Source organism: Periplaneta americana, chromosome 9, assembly GCF_040183065.1.
Source record: "Periplaneta americana isolate PAMFEO1 chromosome 9, P.americana_PAMFEO1_priV1, whole genome shotgun sequence".
In the NCBI taxonomy this organism is placed as follows: Eukaryota; Metazoa; Arthropoda; class Insecta; order Blattodea; family Blattidae; genus Periplaneta; species Periplaneta americana.
In genome coordinates, this window is record NC_091125.1 from 165,222,565 (window position 1) to 165,236,746 (window position 14,182).

The 14,182-nt window shown below is 32.3% G+C and overlaps 1 long non-coding RNA gene across 1 annotated transcript in view; it reads left to right on the plus strand.

The window, feature by feature from the left end:
• The window catches only part of LOC138706708 (uncharacterized), a 1,118,142-nt gene that overhangs the window by 225,166 nt on the left and 878,794 nt on the right, over nt 1–14,182 (plus strand). The window lies entirely within an intron of this gene.

Sequence of the window (14,182 nt, forward strand, 5' to 3'; positions counted from 1 at the left end):
AATTTTAAATTATTTCAAATTTGGAAAATGGTTATTTTATTATAAAGTCTTGGGTCGAAACTAGCATCATATTTAAGAGCTGCACTAATATGACATTTAGGCTCAATTAATGGGAAAGTAGACTTTTGTCTTCGAGTACGATATTCATGTCGATTAGATTTAGGTTTTATTTGATTTCTGTGGTAGTACGTTAGTAAACTATATTTATAAATTTCTTCAATAGTTAATACACTAAAATCTGTATAGGGTAAACTAGGGTCTGTTGGACAGTCGGGCATGTTGGACACTCCGTACTTTAACGTGTTACCTCACCACTTGTGGGCACCACATTCAGCTAGAAGTCAATGACGGAAGTAGCCCCGAGTGGGTCATTGACTTCTAGCAGAATGTGGTGCCCACAAGTGGCGAAGTAACACGTTAAAGTACAGAGTGTCCAACATGCCCGACTGTCCAACAGACCCTAGTTTACCCTAAATTAAATTTGTTTGGTAATCCATATTTTTTGCCAGACAAATTTTTATTAATCTTCTGTGTAATAAAATTAATGAATTAAGTACAGATGATGCTACTCTACCCCAATTAATTATACCACATTGTATTAATGATTGTACTAAAGCTAAAAATATTATTCTCAATGCCTCCTTAGTGATAAAATTTCGAAGTATTATGAATTTATAAATTGTCTTTCTTATACTTGTACACATAAAATCAATTTGTTTATCTCAACGTAAATGCTGGTCTATAATAATTCCTAAATATTTAACTTGTGTGGAAGGTCTTAGATGTGGGCAATTACAATAATTATTTGTTAATCAAATACATGAAATATTATGAATTACTAAGTGATAATTATTCATAGATGGACGTAAACCTTTCGTTGTTAAAGAAAATGGAATATAGGTAGTTTTATTAGTATTTAAAGACAGGAGATTAGAGTCAAGCCAATTTTTCACTACGTGAGTTCCATTGCCAGCATTTAAATAAGTGTTGCCTACATTGTCACCATATGCACAACAAATACTGTTCCTCCCTTCTACCTTAAACACGCGTTTCCGAACAGACGTTTAGGGTTTTGAGAAAGAAGCAATATAAATCTAAGCAGGTAAGGAGCCACTGATAGATTCCTATGTAGGGGGGTTGGACATAAAGGCGGGGGTGAAGCAAAGACAGTTTACTGCTCTGCCCCTTCGACGTCACGATGAGATTTTTGCCGATCCCTGGGCTAGAGTATCAGGCTGAACTGTGGGAGCCTTACAGCCTTCCACTTTAAGTATAGGGGTTTGCGGTCTAGATCAACATGTGCAAGGGGCTATTTTATGACGGATATTAGTTGCAGAGGGTAAACTTGTGTGTTTTAGAGATAGGCGATTACACCACCAAGTTTGTCAAACCGTCACTTCCCAGATGAAGATAGCACAGCCTTCATATAGACCAGCGTTTCTCAAAGTATGGTCCGCGGACCACCTGTGGTCCTCGAAGTCTGCCCTTGTGGTCCTTCAAACAAGATAGGAGAAAAAAATAAAATTCAAACGAATTGCGTATCACACTGTAGCTTAAAATCTCAGAGTTTGGAAATGACACATGGCAATCGAATTTCAATTTTTCTCCCAGTACTGACATTTTATGAAATGTATTACCCTACCCGTCTATCGGTCTCCCACTCTACTATCAGCAACAAAAGAGGGATTTAAAGCACTATATACGTGGTGTTTCTCGACATCTTTTCCCTGCACATCTGGCGCCGCGCCTGTAACCCAGCCAGGGACCACCCGAATTCATAACAGAGGACCAAAGTACCGAACCTTAATTAAATTTTAAAATATAAGTATACGGGTATTAAAATATGCTATGAAAATGTTAAATTTGCTTTTGAAGGGAACAAGAGTAAGGTGTTCCGCGGAACTGTTCTGACTTTAAAAAGTGGTCCCCACTTCAAAAAAGTTTGAGAAACGCTGATATAGACTATGCAGTGTTGCATCTCCTCACAAGAGACAGAACACTAGATTGTTTAAATTTAGAATTGACTAATAAATGATTAGGACTGTACAGCTACAGTACAGATTACAAGTGAAAAATGAATAATAATAATAATAATAATAATAATAATAATAATAATAATATAATTATTACTCATTATCATTATTTTTATAATTATTATTAATATTATTATTATTAATATTATTATTATTATTTTATTGCATTTGGTATTCCCAAAAAAACTGGTTCGATCAATTAAAATGTGTCTCAATGAAACGTACAGCAGAGTCCGTATTAGTCAGTTTCTATCTGATCTTTTCCAATACACTGTGGGCTAAAGCAAGGACATGCACTATCACCTTTACTTTTTAACTTCGCTCTAGAGTATGCCATTAGGAAAGTCCAGGATAACAGAGAGGGTTTGGAATTGAACGGGTTACATCAGCTGCTTGTCTATGCGGATGACGTGAATATGTTAGGAGAAAATCTACACACGGTTAGAGAAAACACGGATATTTTACTTGAAGCAAGTAAAGCGATAGGTTTCGAAGTAAATCCCGAAAAGACAAAGTATATGATTATGTCTCGTGACGAGAATATTGTATGAAATGGAAACATAAAAATTTGGAAATTTATCTTTCGAGGAGGTGAAAAAATTCAAATATCATGGAGCAACAGTAACAAACAAAAATGACACTCGGGAGGAAATTAAACACACAATAAATATGGTAAATGCCTGTTATTATTCGGTTGAGAAGCTTTGTCATCTAGTCTGCTGTCAAAAATCTTAAATTTAGAATTTACAAAACACTTATATTACAAGTTGTTGTATATGGTTGTGAAACTTGGATCTCACTTTGAGAGAGGAACAGAGATTAAGGCTGTTTGAGAATAAGTTCTTAGGGAGAAAGTTACACAACACAGAACTGCACGCATTATATTCTTCACTTGACGGAATTAGGAACATTAAATCCAGACTTTTGAGATGGGCAAGGCATATAGCACGTATGGGCGAATCCAGAAATGCATATAGGGCGTTAGTTGGGAGGCCGGAGGGAAAAATACCTTTAGGGAGGCCGAGACTTAGATGGGAAGATAATATTAAAATGTATTTGAGGGAGGTGGGTTATGATGATAGACTGGATTAATCTTGCACAGGATAGGGACCGATGGCGGGCTTATGTGAGGGCGGCAATGAACCATCGAGTTCCTTTTGTAAGTAAGTGAATTATTATTATTATTATTATTATTATTATTATTATTATTATTATTATAGTAAAACATAATACACATACATACATACATACATACATACACACACAAGTATTCTGCCCATGAGCAGGTATTTTACTGCAAACCCATCATTCTCCAATCTTTCCTATATTTTGCCTCCGTTTTTTGTTTCCACATAATTCTGATTGTTAAATCAAGAGCGACAAAACGTGAATATTAAACATCTTACATTACCCACTTTTCTTACCATATAATTATTTTAAAAAAATCGTAGTTAATAATCAATATTTTTAAGACTATAAATTATAAGAAACTAATAGTGATTTACGATACAAGTATTAAAAATGACTTTTTATTTTTTTAGTATGCATATCTGCGAAAAGAACAGTTTTTTTTTTTTCAAAATTTTGTAGTGTTAGCTGTATCCAGATTATTTCTATTAGGATCTGAACAATTGAACACAGAAACGTTTAATTGTTAGTTACATATAGATTATGTCAATAGGAATCGTTACAAAGTAGATAATTCAATATCGAAACACATTCTACAAATTTTATTACTTATAATAATAATAATAATAATAATAATAATAATAATAATAATAATAATGATTTATTTAACCTGGCAGAGTTAAGGCCATACGGCCTTCGCTAACACTCAACCAGGAGTAAAAACTGCGTTATAGAAACACTACAAATTTACAAAGTACACACAAAACTGAATAAGATAATAATAATAAAATGTAAACAACAAGTAAGCAGAAATCAGACATAATATATAACATACAGAAAGAAAGAAAAAAGCATAATAAAATGTGAACAGCAGGTCAAAAATAAATGAGGCCTACAAAGTATAAAAAATAAGACAATTATTGATAATAATAATAATAATAATAATAATAATAATAATAATAATAATAATAATAATAATAAGAATAGTAATGATAATAATAATAATGATAATAATAATATTAATAATAATAATAATAATAATAATAATAATAAATAAAATAATAATAAGTAGATGAAATTATTGGGGATCATCAGTGCGGTTTTCGGCGTAATAGATCGACTATTGATCAGATTTTTTGTATTCGACAGATAATGGAGAAAAAATGGGAGTATAAGGGTACAGTACATCAGTTATTCATAGATTTCAAAAAGGCTTATGACTCGGTTAAGAGGGAAGTATTATATGATATTCTTATTGAATTTGGTATTCCCAAGAAACTAGTTCGATTAATTAAAATGTGTCTCAGTGAAACATACAGCAGAGTCCGTATAGGTCAGTTACTATCTGATGCTTTTCCAATTCACTGCGGGCTAAAGCAGGGAGATGCACTATCACCTTTACTTTTTAACTTCTCTCTAGAATATGCCATTAGGAAAGTTCAGGAGGCAGGGTTTGGAATTGAACGGGTTACATCAGCTTCTTGTCTATGCGGATGACGTGAATATGTTAGGAGAAAATACACAAACGATTAGGGAAAACACGGAAATTTTACTTGAAGCAAGTAGAGCGATCGGTTTGGAAGTAAATCCCGAAAAGACAAAGTAGGTATATGATTATGTCTCGTGACCAGAATATTGTACGAAATGGAAATATAAAAATTGGAGATTTATCCTTCGAAGAGGTGGAAAAATTCAAATATCTTGGAGCAACAGTAACAAATATAAATGATACTCGGGAGGAAATTAAACGCAGAATAAATATGGGAAATGCGTGTTATTATTCGGTTGAGAAGCTCTTATCATCCAGTCTGCTGTCCAAAAATCTGAAAGTTAGAATTTATAAAACAGTTATATTACCGGTTCTTCTGTATGGTTGTGAAACTTGGACTCTCACTCTGAGAGAGGAACATAGGTTCAGGGTGTTTGAGAATAAGGTGCTAAGGAAAATATTTGGGGCTGACAGGGATGAAGTTACAGGAGAATGGAGAAAGTTACACAACACAGAACTGCACGCATTGTATTCTTCACCTGACATAATTAGGAACATTAAATCCAGACGTTTGAGATGGGCAGGGCATGTAGCACGTATGGGCTAATCCAGAAATGCATATAGAGTGTTAGTTGGGAGACCGGAGGGAAAAAGACCTTTAGGGAGGCCGAGACGTAGATGGGAGGATAATATTAAAATGGATTTGAGGGAGGTGGGGTATGATGATAGAGACTGGATTAATCTTGCACAGGATAGGGACCGCTGGCGGGCTTATGTGAGGGCGGCAATGAACCTTCGTGTTCCTTAAAAGCCATTTGTAAGTAAGCAAGTAAGTAAGTAATAATAACAGGCCTAATAGTAATAATAATACTAATAGTAATACAATAGTGCAGTACAAAGCATACAATGAATACAATATTTTTAAGTATACACAGTAAGGAAAATTATGTTTATATATAGCTCAACTTATCACATTAGAGATATACCATTATCGGAGAATATGAAAACAAAAATATAAAATAAGTTAAATATCACTAGAACATAAAAAAAATGTGAATACGTGGAAACATGCAATACAACACTTGTCATAATAGTAAGTTAGTTTGGCAACTCGTCATAAGATAATTTTTTAACTTGGATTTGAAAGATTTTAATGTTCGGCAGCCCTTGACTTCAGGCGGCAGAGAGTTCCAGTGACGAGAGGTAGCAACAGTGAAAGATGAGGAATACAGAGATGATGTGTGAAGTGGAATTTCTAGCGTGTTATCGCGTTGTGATCGAATATTAATATTATGATAGCGAGAGAGAGTATGAAAACGACCGAATAAATAATAGGGGGATGAAGTGTGCCTCTACGTTGTAACAATATAGCTATAACAAGTATTAATTGAAAATGAAGACCTGTACTTTAATTTTATCATATGTTAAATCTACATTTTGGGTAGAACAGTGCTTTAACCTATGTATAATTGAACGTATTAACTTCAGTGCTAATGCTTAAACCAGGATATGAGGCATCATAATACGAAAATTGTATGAAATGGCTCTCTGTTGACCAGGTTCACTTTAATATGCGTCTGTCTATCCATTAAAACAGATTACAAATCCGCGTTATTTACTGTTTGCTCATGCATTTACCAGATACAGCCCACATCACACCTTTAGCTTAAGCCGAAATCGTAGCGTTAGTGTTTTGTTTAGCGTACTATTTGTTTCGGTAAAGTTTTTTTCACAAAACGATTATAAAGAAATCAAATTAAATATATTTAGTAACATAACTGTAGCAGTTTACAGAAAAATTGTTACCAAAAGAGACAGATATTCGAGGAGAAAAAAATAGTTTTACTTAAGGGGAGAGGATGGTATTTTTTTGGTGAAAAATGAGTAAATTTAAAAAAAAAATCTTTAAAATGCTCTGTGATATGTGTGGAATGAATAGCATAATATTTTATGGGTATTTGTGCCCTTATCAGATGTTGAGACGCCATTTTTTAACTTTCTGCGTTATGGATTTTTAAATCACTCGACCCCTTTTATAGTTGTTACCGGTAAATTAAATTTTCAAAAAAAAAAAATTGTTTCTATAAAATACTCTCTGATATATGTGTGGAATGCATTGCATAACATTTTGTGGGTATTTGTGCCCTTATCGGATGTTGAGACGCCATTTTCAAATGGATTTTTCAATCACACGCCCTTTTATCGGTTTACGGTAACTTCATTTTTTTATACATCTTGATTACACAACTTTTAACACTCTATCACTTCGGAATATGTATGATAAGAACTTTCTTGTGTTAAATTTTTTCATTTTTTTGCCACATTTCCAAACAAAAATGGATATAATTTCTGAACTATTAAAGATACATGCATGAAATTTAGAACACACATTCTTTAGACTATTAGGAAACTTTTCTCTGTAACAGAATTTTATTAATTGATTTCATTTTAAAACTATGTCCGTTTGTTTGCAAAAAAGGAATTCAGAAAATTGTTACTAAATTTAATTGTTTATTTTACAAACGTAGGGACAAATATGAAACTTCTGTTACAGACAGTTTGTAGAGCATACTTTTGCAAGTACACTGCAAAAACGGGATGAATCGACCTTTAAAAATTGTTTAGATATATCGATTTTAGTAAAATACTGCATTGGGTATATATATTTTTTTCAAATCTGGGCCCCCAAATAATTATTTTTTCAAAATATTTATTTTTGGTTGACTTTCTACAGGTATGAGCTCTCTACATACAAAAAATTAATATTTTACACCAAATAGGAAAAAAGTTAAAAAAAATACCGTCCTCTCCCCTTAAGAGGGGAGGTTTATGCTAAAATTTTTAACCCTCATGTTTTTTAAGCAATATTTTTTTTCATCACATACTCACACAGTTAACATACAAAATTTCAATAGGTGAAAGAAGTTTTATTTATTAATTACTTCCATTGTGTTTTTTATACTCCAGCATTATGAGCAATCTTTATCGTTAGTGAAAATCGTGCATAATATGCTACATTATTACACCACAGACTTAAAAAAATTACCATGCCAACTAAGGGTTATGACATCTATTATGAAGGCATAACTCGCGTCATATAGTTAACATAAAACGATTTGCCAATCTATACTAATAATAAATCTGTAGCCGAAATTTTTCTGGTAATTTTCGATTTTCCGAAAATAATTGGTCCTAACATATATAATTTGCCACCATGAAACCGAAAATCGCTTTTTTGAAATTTTTGTTTGTATGTCTGTCTGTCTGTCTGTATGTTTGTTACCTTTTCACGCGATAATGGCTGAACCGATTTCGATGAAAATTGGAATATAAATTAAGTTCGTTGTAACTTAGATTATAGGCTATATGGCATTCAAAATACGTTATTTAAAAGGGGGGTTATAAGGGGGCCTGAATTAAATAAATCGAAATATCTCGCTTATTATTGATTTTTGTGAAATATATTACATAACAAACGTTTCTTTAAAAATGATTTCTGATAAGTTTTACTCCATGAAAAATTTTGATAGGACTGATATTTAATGAGATAAATGAGTTTTAAAATTAAAATAACTGCCATCTAAGGCGGTGTATTGAAATTAAAAACAAATGACTTCGTCTATAAGGGGCCTTGGACACAACAATCGAAAGCTATGAAACATAGCCTACAGACAATGTTTCTGTGTTTGTATGAAGTAATATTGGAAGCTAAATTAACCGATTTGTATAATTAATTATTATTTCATCATTGGAAAGTGTAGTTTCTCTGGATGGACATAATGCTATAATGTTATTACAGTAACTTGTGAGTGAATTGAGGACAGGTAAGATTAAAATAGCGTCTTATGCACAGAAAACTTGATAGGTTATTCTGTATATTCATTTCCTGTATTTCTTATAATAATATTTATGAACATATTCATTTTTATCTCAGAGAATTAACGAACAACGAGAGTGTATTGATTTAGTATGCAGTAATAGTACGTTAGCTTAGCAATCCATTATTTTATAATTCAAATTTTAACTATGCTCAATTGAATCGTGTTAAAATACATAAAATACATATGCAATAAATGCAATGCAAAAAAATTGGGTAATGAGCCAAGCAGATTATGTTGCGCTGTTGTAAAAGTTGTTCCTCCTGAGATTCAAGAGCTCCCACAACAAATTAAAAACTTTCTTTCATAATATAATATAATATAATATAATATAATATAATATAATATAATATAATATAATATAACATAACATAATATAATAATAAATCTGTAACCAAAATTTTTCTGTTAATTTTCGCTTTTCCAAAAATAATTGGTAATAACAATTAAGAAACCTGTTAAAGGAATTTTCATTGCACCAAATGAGTGGTCTCTGGATCAATATGATCGCATTTTAATATTTTAAATACAATTTAAATTAAGTAACATATTAAACGATTTATCCTTCTATCAAACACGAATGTTCCCTGGATCAAATGTCCTATTTTAATTATGTAATTACTTTATATTTATTTCTAACGGGTGCAGCGGAGCGCACGGGTACGGCTAGTGTTATAATATTTTAATACATCGCTGTTGCCATAGCAACCCCTCTCTTCATAGATCATGATATCAAACTATACATCTTTGCAAATCTGATGTTATTTTTTTATTAATCTATATATATAATTTTAACTGGTAATGGAAATTATGAGAAAACGGCTGAACGGATTTTTATTAATGAATCCTCATTTTGAAACTTGGAACCCAAAGTTTTTCAGAAAAATTGTAGTTTTCAGTGAAATGTTAATTTTCCTACATCATTTTCCTATTTTCTAAAATCCATCTTTCGTCAGTTTTCAAAACTAATTGCATTTCAGAATAAAACAAAACACATACTACGATAAACAATAGACTATTACACGAAGGCCATGACCGGTAGGATTGCTGACATATTTAAAGCTCAAATTCAATTGATTATTAAAAACTTCAAGACTTACACAAAATAATTTACAGGTCTGATTCTGCGGTGTGTAATTTTCTGAGTACAGCTGTGTATTGCATATTAAAATCTACAAAACCTGAGGTGGTTTGATGACATTATTACCATTAGAAATTAAATATTATTATAGTTTAATGCCATGATGTGACTATTTTTCATTAATTATACATATTAATGATACATTGATGATATAAAAGTGAAACATTTTGGGGTTATATAAGTAGATGTAGAGAATATCTTAAATTAGATCTTCATTTCTGTAGTTGACTGAGTGGCGGCTATGTTGTATAAACTACAAAATTTACGTATGGTAATAATATAGATATTAAAAATCAAATATTTTATGGTTATTAATCAAGTGGGGTTGGGTATTTTTCATATACTTAACGGCGGTGTGGTGTAGATATTTATATGCGTCATTCTCTTCAATATTGGTTCGAGAGAACGCAAAAATTTCAATTCCTAAGGAAAGACCAAAAGGTATTATTTATTGATAAAATAAGAGGCCTAGAAATTTTTGTGGTCTCCCGATCATTTCAGCAAGATGTCTTAGCAGGATAGGAAAAAATTATTTTACCCTTTACATGTCAAGCTCTCTATACAGCAGCTGTACTAAGATGCTATGTCTATTGTTCGAAAGCGTAGCAAACCTGACATTTTTTTTTTTTATTTTCGCTCTACAATCCACAATGACATGAAATAACTATTGCTTTACTCCCACATGAAAAATCCACTGATCGTCCTAACATTGTTACTTGCGTTTTCGCGTTGAAACTCAAAAACTGAAGGTGGATAGGTTCAAGAAAAAGTATTTGGCATAAACAACCATTCAGAGGGAGTATGTTTCATTATTATGGAAGCAAAAAACTTTCAAAATGTATAGTATTCTTCATTAAAAATAAATCTGAAAAAATTTTATTTGAACGTTTAATGAACTTAGATTGCAGCGTTTGCTGCACAAGCCACTAGTTACTTTATAATGTTGTCGTAGAAAAAATACGAATGAAATACGTTTATAATGTTATACAGTTATTATATTGATCAAAATTAGGAAACGAGCTTCGTTTGTACCCTAAAAATTACTTGTGCCATAACGTGTATAGCATTATGAACTTGTATCGTCACATATAAATTGAAAGTTCCTTGCATTGTAATTTTTCTTTTCTTGAAGCCATATTTGGTCAGTAGTCATTAGAAACTTCACAATTAAGAATATATTCCTCTCGATTTTGCATTGTTTTAGTTTTGAATTTTTTATTTCACAACTTTTTGTTTATTTGTTTGTTTCGTTCTTTTATAGTTTTAATATATGAGTATTCACCAATATTAATTCACACTGAAAACCAGAGAAGTTCCAATTATTTCCACATTTATAAGCTTATCGTGAAACTTTGTATGTATGTATGTATGTATGTATGTATTTATTCACACTGCAATGGGTATATACCCGGTGGCAGTGGTAACTAATTACACTCAATAATGACAATAATAAACTTATTAATTAAAAATACAATTAATGATAATACTAATAATTAATACTAATAATAATAATAACAACAACAACAACAACAACAACAACAGGGAATATACTAGATTAAATGAAACGATCACTTAAAATAACATTTGAAATATTCTAATTTGTGTCTTAAAACTAAGATCGAACTAAAACCCACGAGTATATGTTCATATCTGCACAAGTACCTTTCAACATTACACTCATTTCGCTGTCAACTCACTCACTGCACTGGAACTACGACACATTTCACTGATTCTATCCTGATTTCACTAACACTTCAAAAACATTTCACTGCTCAAATTCTTTGCACTGCCACTATAAACTATAAAGCTTCACTGACAGGAACACGTTTCACTTACACAGCACACTTCACTGACACGACATACTTCTTCACTGATACAACACTTCAATAACAAAATATCATTTACACCCTTTAAGTACTGTGTATAATTACCGTCTATTAGTAAGGTCCTTAAGCCTATTTTTAAATACATTTTTGGTTCAAGGTTATACGACAAAATTTGTGACGCAAGCATTTTATACAAAGAAAAGTGTATAAAAATTGAATAAATAAATTAATATATAAATAAATAAATAAATAGATAAATAAATAAATAAGTGAGTGAGTGAGTTAGTGAATGAATGAATGAATGAATGAATAAGTGAATAAATAAATAAATAAATAAATAAATAAATAAATAAATAAATAAATAAATAAATAAATAAGCGAATAAATAAATATATTAATTAAATAAAAAATAAATAATTAAATAAATTAAATTAATTAATTAAATAAATGAATAAACAAACAAGCAAACAAACAAACAAAGAGAGAGACAGACAGACAAAAGAAATCGAAAACGAGAAAATAGCAAGCAAACCTATCGCTATGATCGATTCAATTACAACATTATTAACTACTGCAATCAAAGTATATTGTGATCGAACCGTGTAGCCTACTTTCCCCCCCTCCCCATCTACTTAAGGCTATAATCTATGTTTCCCATTAGATTGAAGTACCGGTATTTAATTTGTGCTGCTAATCATACAATTTTTATTAGATTTACTTTGTTACATTTAATCCACAACATACTGATTAAACACACTAAACTTATACAAATCTGACTTTTCAGGAATAGCTCCCTGTAAAGGCAGTTGAATAATTTCAAGGACAAAATTCTTCCTAAGCCGGGTATCGAACCCGGGATCTTTGGCTGAGTGCACTAAAGCTCTACCGACTGAGCTACCCAGGAACTCTACCAGACTTCGGATAAATTATTTCCTTTTATATCCACATACCTCAAGTGGGTTGACAAGATGTCAAAGATCGAACATTGAGTGCACACTTTTTTCTTTGTGACTTAAATTGTGGTTTTCTGTTAACGAACAGTGATGTGTATTTTATAAACCTGACTTTTCGGGAAAGGTGACTTGAATACTTTCAAGGAAAATATAGTTCAGATACCGGGTATCGAATCATGCTCTATTGATAGAAGGTCTGGTAGAGTTTCTGGGTAGCTCAGTCGGTAGAGCGTTGGCACAGTCAGTCAAAGCTCCCGGTTTCGATACCCGGCCCCGGAAAATTTTTCTTTTGAAATTATTCACACTAAACTTCTTTGATATGAAGATTTTCATTTTCTCTTGGGAATCGAACAAGAGCCCATTGAGTTTTCAGCTTATATCTTGTACTTTGTTGAGTTGATATTTATTGTCCACACAGATGGAAGGAACAGAAATATCACGGACTCATTTCACTGAATCTCTTAAAGTCAAGTTTTAAAGTCTACAGCTGCACTTCTTAATGTTATAGCAACGAGTAAACTGTGAGTTCGCTAGCACGAGTAAATGGCAACAAGGTGCTATAATAATAAAAGTGTTCTCGAAAGTTATGTGAAACAGCGAGGGAAATGTTTTTCTCAGATAAGGGTTTTCCTGCAGTTGCTTCCACCGTAAGAACTAATGGTTAGTCGTGCTCCTGAGTCTCTGTGCTCTAATGCAAAACCCTTGTTTAGTGCAATGTAACTTTTCAATACACATTACACTGTTTCCTTTTTCGAAGAGGCGCTCCGGGATCACAACAAGCTGTTCCCATAGATACCAGTTCGATTTCGAACAAAGGAAATGTTATCAGATTGAAATACTGCGTATATACATTTCCACATTACGAATGCGATAGTCTTATTTTTTTCTTTACACTTCGCTACGTAGTTGCTAGGAAACGATGCAGAGGATAAAACTGTATGTACTTCTGTTTGCAATCTAAATCAAAGCTTTTTCTCATAATTTTAACGGGTTTACTCGAATCCTATTGCAGATTGTATTGTTCAATCAAAATAAAAAGATAAGTCGGCAAAAAAAAATCATTCTTACACATGGAGAAGTTCAAATATCTTGGAGCAACAGTAGCAAATATAAATGACACTCGGGAGGAAATTAAACACAGAATAAATATGGGAAATGCCTGTTATTATTCGGTTGAGAAGCTTTTATCATCCAGTCTGCTGTCAAAAAATCTGAAAGTTAGAATTTATAAAACAGTTATATTACCGGTTGTTCTTTATGGTTGTGAAACTTGTATTCTCACTTTAAGAGAGGAACATACGTTAAGGATGTTTGAGAATAAGGTGCTTTAGGAAAATATTTGGGGTTAAGAGGGATGAAGTTACAGGAGAATGGATAAAGTTACACAACACAGAACTGCACGCATTGTATTCTTCACGTGACATTTTTAGGAACATTAAATCCAGACGTTTGGGAAGGGCAGGGCATGTAGCACGTATGGGCGAATCCAGAAATGCATATAGAGTGATAGTTGGGAGGCCGGAGGGAAAAACACCTTTGGGAAGGCCAAGACGTAGATGGGAAGATAATATTAAAATGGATTTGAGGGAGGTGGGATATGATTATAGAGAATGGATTAATCTTGCATAGGATAGGGACCAATGCGAGCTTATGTGAGGGCGGCAATGAACTTCCGGGTTCCTTAAAAGCCAGTAAGTAAGTAAGTAAGTAAGTAAGTAAGTAAGTAACTTTCGA